Here is a 6,423-nt window from a genome sequence, read left to right on the forward strand (position 1 = left end):
GGGAGCCTGATGTGGGACTTGATCCTGGAACTATGGGCTCACGCCCTGAGCTGAAGGTAGACGCTCAACCACTGAGCCACCCAGGTGTCCCATTCTCTTGTTTTTATTTGAAATAACAATACTAAACAGAAAGCTTTTGGTGAGAGATACAAAAAGCAAATCAAACATCTTCATTATCAATACCCCTCTTTGTTGTAATCTTTTGTTTTGTTTTGTTTTGAATTATGTTATCGTCAACAACTTAGACTGTTTCCTTTCTCTTTTTAAAAAATATTTTATTCATGAATAATTTATTCATGAACAATGAATTATTCATTCATTCATTCATTCATTCATTCATACCAGACACAGAGAAAGAGGCAGAGACCTAGGCAGAAGGAGAAGCAGGCTCCCTGTGGGGAGCCTGATGAAGGACTCAGATCCCGGACCCCCAGGCTCATACCCTGAGCTGAAGGCAGACACTCAACTGCTGAGCCACCCAGGTGTCCCTAAAGACTTTGTTTCTATGTTCCCAGACAAACCTGACCTGTTCATGGCTATAATCACAGACCGCATAGGCACACATTTATATTTTGTTTTTGTACCTCTGTATGAATTCATACTGGATTTTGCATATTGCTTCATCGTCTTTTTCTTATTTTATTTTATTTTTTATTTTTTAAAAAAGCTTTATTTATTCATGATAGACAGAGAGAGGCAGAGACAGAAAAAGGCCCCATGCTGGGAGCCCGACGCAGGACCCGATCCCGGGACTCCAGGATGGCGCCCTGGGCCAAAGGCAGGCGCTAAACCGCCAAGCCACCCAGGGATCCCCTTTTTCTTATTTTAATGACTGGAAAACATACCAGGAGTCAGATTTACCACAGTTTACTTAACCATCCCTTGGTCATTTAAATTATCCTAATAATGGTCACTTGTTCATCCTTCCTTCCCATGACCACTGTATAAATACTGCATTAGTTATCTGTTGCTGTGTAACAAATGACACTGAAACTTAGCGGTTTAACAGACATGGATTATCTCATAGTTTTTGGGTGTCAGGAATATGGGAGCAGCTTAGCTGGGTGGTTCTGGCTTGGGACCTGTCAGGAGGTTGCAGTCAAGATGTTGGCCAGGGCTGAGGCCATCTGAGGCTTGAATGGGGTTGGCTCAGTTCATGTGTGCCTCTCTGTTGGCTGCTTAAATGTCTGCAAGATAAGACAGCATCCCCCAAAGCTGGTCTTGTGAGGAGAGGGAAACCTAGAAACCTCCTCTTGGAAGTGATGTACTATCACTTCTGCCATAGTCTATTGATCACGCAGACCAACCCTGATGTGACCTAAGAAAGGGCTACTCAATAGCATGTGTATTAACAGAGTGACTGCCATAGGTGCCTTCTGAAGTTCTAGCCACCTGCTTCCCATTCCTTTCTTGGCTTTCATATTCTAGGTCTTAATCTAAGAAGACCTTTGTTACGGGAACAATTAGTCACATCCTTTATATACAGAAACATTCAATTTTCTCTGCATCCCAAACTCTATCTTCCTGGGTTGTAGGAATCACGAAAGGTAAGTTCTCTTTACCTGGAAATCATTACTGATTTCCAGAACTTTTCAGACCTCCTGCATCTGACCTGTACTGAGTAAGAAATGAAGGGATGCGTATCTTTTAAAGCTCATTCTTTTGGCACAAGAAACCCTAATTAACAATGACAACAACTCAACCCCGGATGCCGTTACCGAAAAACCAGAAAAAAAGTCTGGTGTGGATATGAAAAAACAGGAACCGTTTTGCATGGCTGCTGGAAATGTAAATGGTGCAATCACCAAAAACAGTCTGGCAGTTCCTCAAAAAGTTAAAAATACCATATAATCCAGCAATTCCACTTCTGAATATATACCCAAAAGAATTGAAAGCAAGGACTCAACCAGCTATGCCTACACCATTGTTCATTGCAGCGTTTCACAACAGTCAAAAGGTGGAAACAGCCCAGTCCATCATAGATGAATGGATAAACAATATGGTATATACATACAATGTTTTTTTATTTTTTTTTTTTTTTTTTTTTTTTTTTTTTTTTTTTTTTAAGATTTTATTTTTTCAGAGATGCCTGGGTGGCTCAGTGGTTGAGCGTCGGCCTTTGGCCCAGGGAGTGATCCTGGAGTCCTAGGATCGAGTCCCACGTTGGGTTCCCCCTATGGAGCCTGCTTCTCCCTCTGCTTGTGTCTCTGCCTCTCTCTCTCTCTCTCTCATGAATAAATAAATAAAATCTTTCTTTTATTTATTTTTTTTAATGAGAGACACACAGAGAAAGGCAGAGACATAGGCAGAGGGAGAAGCAGGCTCCCTGTGGGGAGCCCGATGGCAGGACTCCATCCCAGAACTCCGGGATCACAACCTGAGCCAAAGGCAGATGCTCAACCACTGAGTCACCCAGGTGCCCATCTTACTCAGGTTTTAAAAAGAATAAAATTCTGAGATACTCTAGGACATGGATGAACCTTTGAAGACCTTAACTGACTGAAATAAACTATTCACAGAAGGACAAATACTAAACTATTCAACTTATGTGAGGTACCTAGCATAGTCAAGTTCATAGAAATAGAAAATAGAATGGTGGTTGCCAGGGGCTGGAGGGAGAGGGAAATGGGAGTAACTGCTTAATGCATTCAGTTTTCCATTCTTGAGATGGAGGGTAGTGATGTTTGCACAATGTAAATGTACTTAATGCCACTGAACTGTACACGCAAAAATGGTTAGAATGATATATTTTAGGGCACCTGGGTGGCTCAGGTCATGATCCTGGGATCCCAGGATTGAGTCCCATTCAGGTTCCTCGCAGGGAGCCTGCTTCTCCCTCTACCTATGTCTCCGCCTCTTTCTGCATCTCTCATGAATAAATAAAATCTTTTTAAAAAATGATACATTTTACATTATGTGTATCTTATCACAATAAAACACCTTTGGAACAACCAGTTTGGAGAACAATTTGGCCAATATCCGCTAAACTTGAAGATGTGAATACCTTATGACCACCCCCCCTTCCCAACAACAGAAGAAAGGATTTCATAAACAGTCAAAAATGTATATAATGGGACACCATATGATTGTGGAGGAAAAGATGTTTCAAATTAACCTAGCTAGCAAAGATTCATCTAAAACTTAATGTTGACTTTAAAACAAGTAGTAGAAAGATAATTGTGTATACATATATATTTTTAAAGATTTTACTTATTTATTCATGAGACAGAGGGAGAGAGGCAGAGACACAGGAGAGGGAGAAGCAGGCTCCATGCAGGGAGCCTGCCATGGGACTGGATCCCTGGGCTCCAGGATCAGGCCCTAGACTGAAGGCGGCGCTAAACTGCTAAGCTACCGGGGCTGCCCTATAAATATTTTTATTCATGGATATATACATATAAGGTAAAATAAGAGGATAGAAGCTACTCTGGAGAGGCGAATAAAGAAATGAGATCAAGGAGAAAGGATATATAGGGGTTTCTATTGTGTCGGGGGGTGGGGTTAAGATTTTATTTATTAGAGAAAGAGCAAGAGTAGAGGGAGAGGGAGAAACAGATTTCCTCCTGAGCAAAGAGCCCAACATGGGGCTCGATCCCAGGACCCTGGGATCATGACCTGAGCTGAAGGCAGATGCCTAACCAACTGAGCCACCCAGGCATCCCATGTCTGTGATATCTATTTCCTAAACTGGTCATTATGAATGTTTGTTATATTCTTGTTCTCTCTCGTTCTCTCCCCCTTCTCTGTGTGTGTGTGCCTGAAATAGTTTATTAAACTGCACATGGTAGCAAAAAAATAAGAGGGGAAAAATCACAATTCAAAACCCAAAGAGCCAAACCTCAAATCAAAATAACCAACCTCTTTTCACCCTCCACCTTTATAACACAAAAATATTAAGCTTAAAAATAATTTTAAAAATACTGCTCTATGTCTTTAGATCTTCTCTTGCCAAAGGAGCGGTTGTGTCTTAAGATTATTTTTTTTCTTTGATGACTGGTACTTAGGTAATGCTGTGCACTTAGATATTAGTAGATGATGGTGAGGTCAGACTCTGCGTCCTGAGAGAAGCATGTCTGCTTCACCTGTTGCCTTGGGAAATAATTCCTCCTCTGTCCACACATAGCTGCATAGCATATGCTATAGATACCTTGTCATCGGGTCAACACATTTTTTCCCAGCTCTTCCAACTGAAAACATGTATGAATAATTCTAACTTGTGTTGGGGCAGTCCGGTGGCTCAGCGGTTTAGCACCGCCTTCAGTCCAGGGCCTGATCCTGGAGACCCGGGATCAAGTCCCACATCAGGCTCCCTGCATGGAGACTGCTTCTCCTTCTGCCTCTCCCTCTCTCTGTGTCTCTCATAAATAAATAAAATCTTAAAAAAAAAAAAATCTAACTTGTGTTGAAGAGAAAGAATTCTAATCTCAAGGCTAGAAGATTTTAAGGTTCAACTATGTGAAGGCTACTTTTTTTTTTTTTTTTTTTTTTTTTAAGTATGCTTTCCAAATGTTTGCTGATGTTGTGTAACAAGAGATTGATTTCTCAGGTGGTAACAATGCTCCCATTGAGACAGCAGCCCTGGCACATGCATATATTGTTCCTGGTTTGCCAGAATAAAATCTTAGTTAACCCACAAATATTACAGGCAGACGTAGGTGTGTAAAGAAACCCAAATATCCGTCAGCCAAAATGTGCAAGTCCACCCACACGTTACATTAACAGGCTTGACACTAATGTCAAGGACTTTCTAATGTTCCTCTCCTCCTTTCAACCACTTTGATGAGAAGTTTTTAGAGCAGCAGAAAACAAGTGTTTGTATGGTTTGCCCTGTTTGGCAAAGGAAACTGTCTTTGACACGAATAGGTCTGTGGCAGAAAACAGGTTTGAGAAGAATTATAAAAGAACCAGGCAAGGTGTACCTGAGCGGCTCCATCGGTTAAGTGTCAGACTCTTTGATTTCAGCTCAGGTCATGAGATTGAACTCCTAACCTTATTCTCCCCTGTGGGGACTGAGAAACTTCTGGATAATATCTTAAGCCTCATGGATGAGAATTTCCTGGAAATACAGCAACTATTTCTGGTTTGGTAGGTCCATTCTTTTCCTGGCGAGAACAAAAAAACACTGAACTGGTACCCTGACCATAACTTGACTTTTTTTTTTTTTTTTTTTAAGATTTTATTTATTTATTCATGAGAGACCCAGGGGGGGTGGGGCAGAGACACAGGCAGAGGGAGAAGCAGGCTCCATGCAGGGAGCCCGATGTGGGATTCGATCCTAGGACTCTAGAATCATGCCCCGGATGGAAGGCAGGCGCTAAACTAAACTCAGCTAAACTGCTGAGTCACCCAGGAGTTCCCATAACTTGACTTTGACAATCCCATTCCTCCTTACCTTGGACTTTCCTCCTCAAGGCCACATTTTTGGGACCAAAGTATAACGAATTCAAAAGAAACTATGGAGTGCTCCTTTTGAACTCAATAAAACCTTTTGCTTACAGGTAATATTAAATACTTCTGCTAACTTTTCTACAAGTGTGTGTCTTTTGTCAAAAGGGGCTGGAAGGAGAGTGAGAACAGGGTCAGTGGAGCCCAGCATAATGCATGGGTGGAGAACTCAGACCTTATGTTCTACGGATGTTAGAGCAGAAGCATCATCTTCATACACAAAGCTCATCAGTCAGCCCATAAACATTTACTGAATGCCTCAACTGTGTTCAGTACTCAGTTATGCGTGAGGTCAATGTGGTATGATGCCAGCCTCGTGAATGCTAGACAGAGCCAGGAGACCTGCCAATCACTGGATTTTGGGGGTAAAAAAATCAAATTTTCTCCTCCCAGGACCTCAGTTTCTTGATGTGTAAAATTAGGAGACGGTAGTGGTTAACCTCAGCCCTTAGGTTTCTTCCAACTAGAATGGTCACAGATTCCCAAAGAGAGGATAATGAGCTCATAGTCTCCTAGATCTTGAGAGTCGTCTTCGTAGCTGGGGAGACTGAATGTTTGCACCCCAAATTGTGTTTCTGAAAGAGCACAGCTTGGCTCCCGGGACCCCAGGGGCGTGCGGGCCGGGGCCGGCGGCGGGCTGCTTAGGTGTCTTCCTCAGGGTTGGTGCAAAGGGGTCACATGCATGGGTCTCTGTTCATGATGCTCTGGCCTTACTGGTTTTCTGTGGATTCCTTGAGTGTACTCTTGGCTGCACATGCTTGTCTCTCCGCATTGGGCTTCCCACGGGAATGGTGGCTGGTTTCTTCCTTCTTGTCCTTTAGATTTCCTTAGCTCTCCACTTCTCTGAGTGGGTCATTCTCTCTAAGGTTCTTCTCTGTCCTCTTATTTCAGCATCCATTTCATTCTTTGCACTCCCACAATTTGTAGCTTTTACTTATTTGCTTCCTCTGTCAATCTGTTGGCTCCATCAGGCAGGGG

The sequence above is a fragment of the Canis lupus genome, chromosome 27, assembly GCF_048164855.1.
Source record: "Canis lupus baileyi chromosome 27, mCanLup2.hap1, whole genome shotgun sequence".
Taxonomy (NCBI): domain Eukaryota; kingdom Metazoa; phylum Chordata; class Mammalia; order Carnivora; family Canidae; genus Canis; species Canis lupus.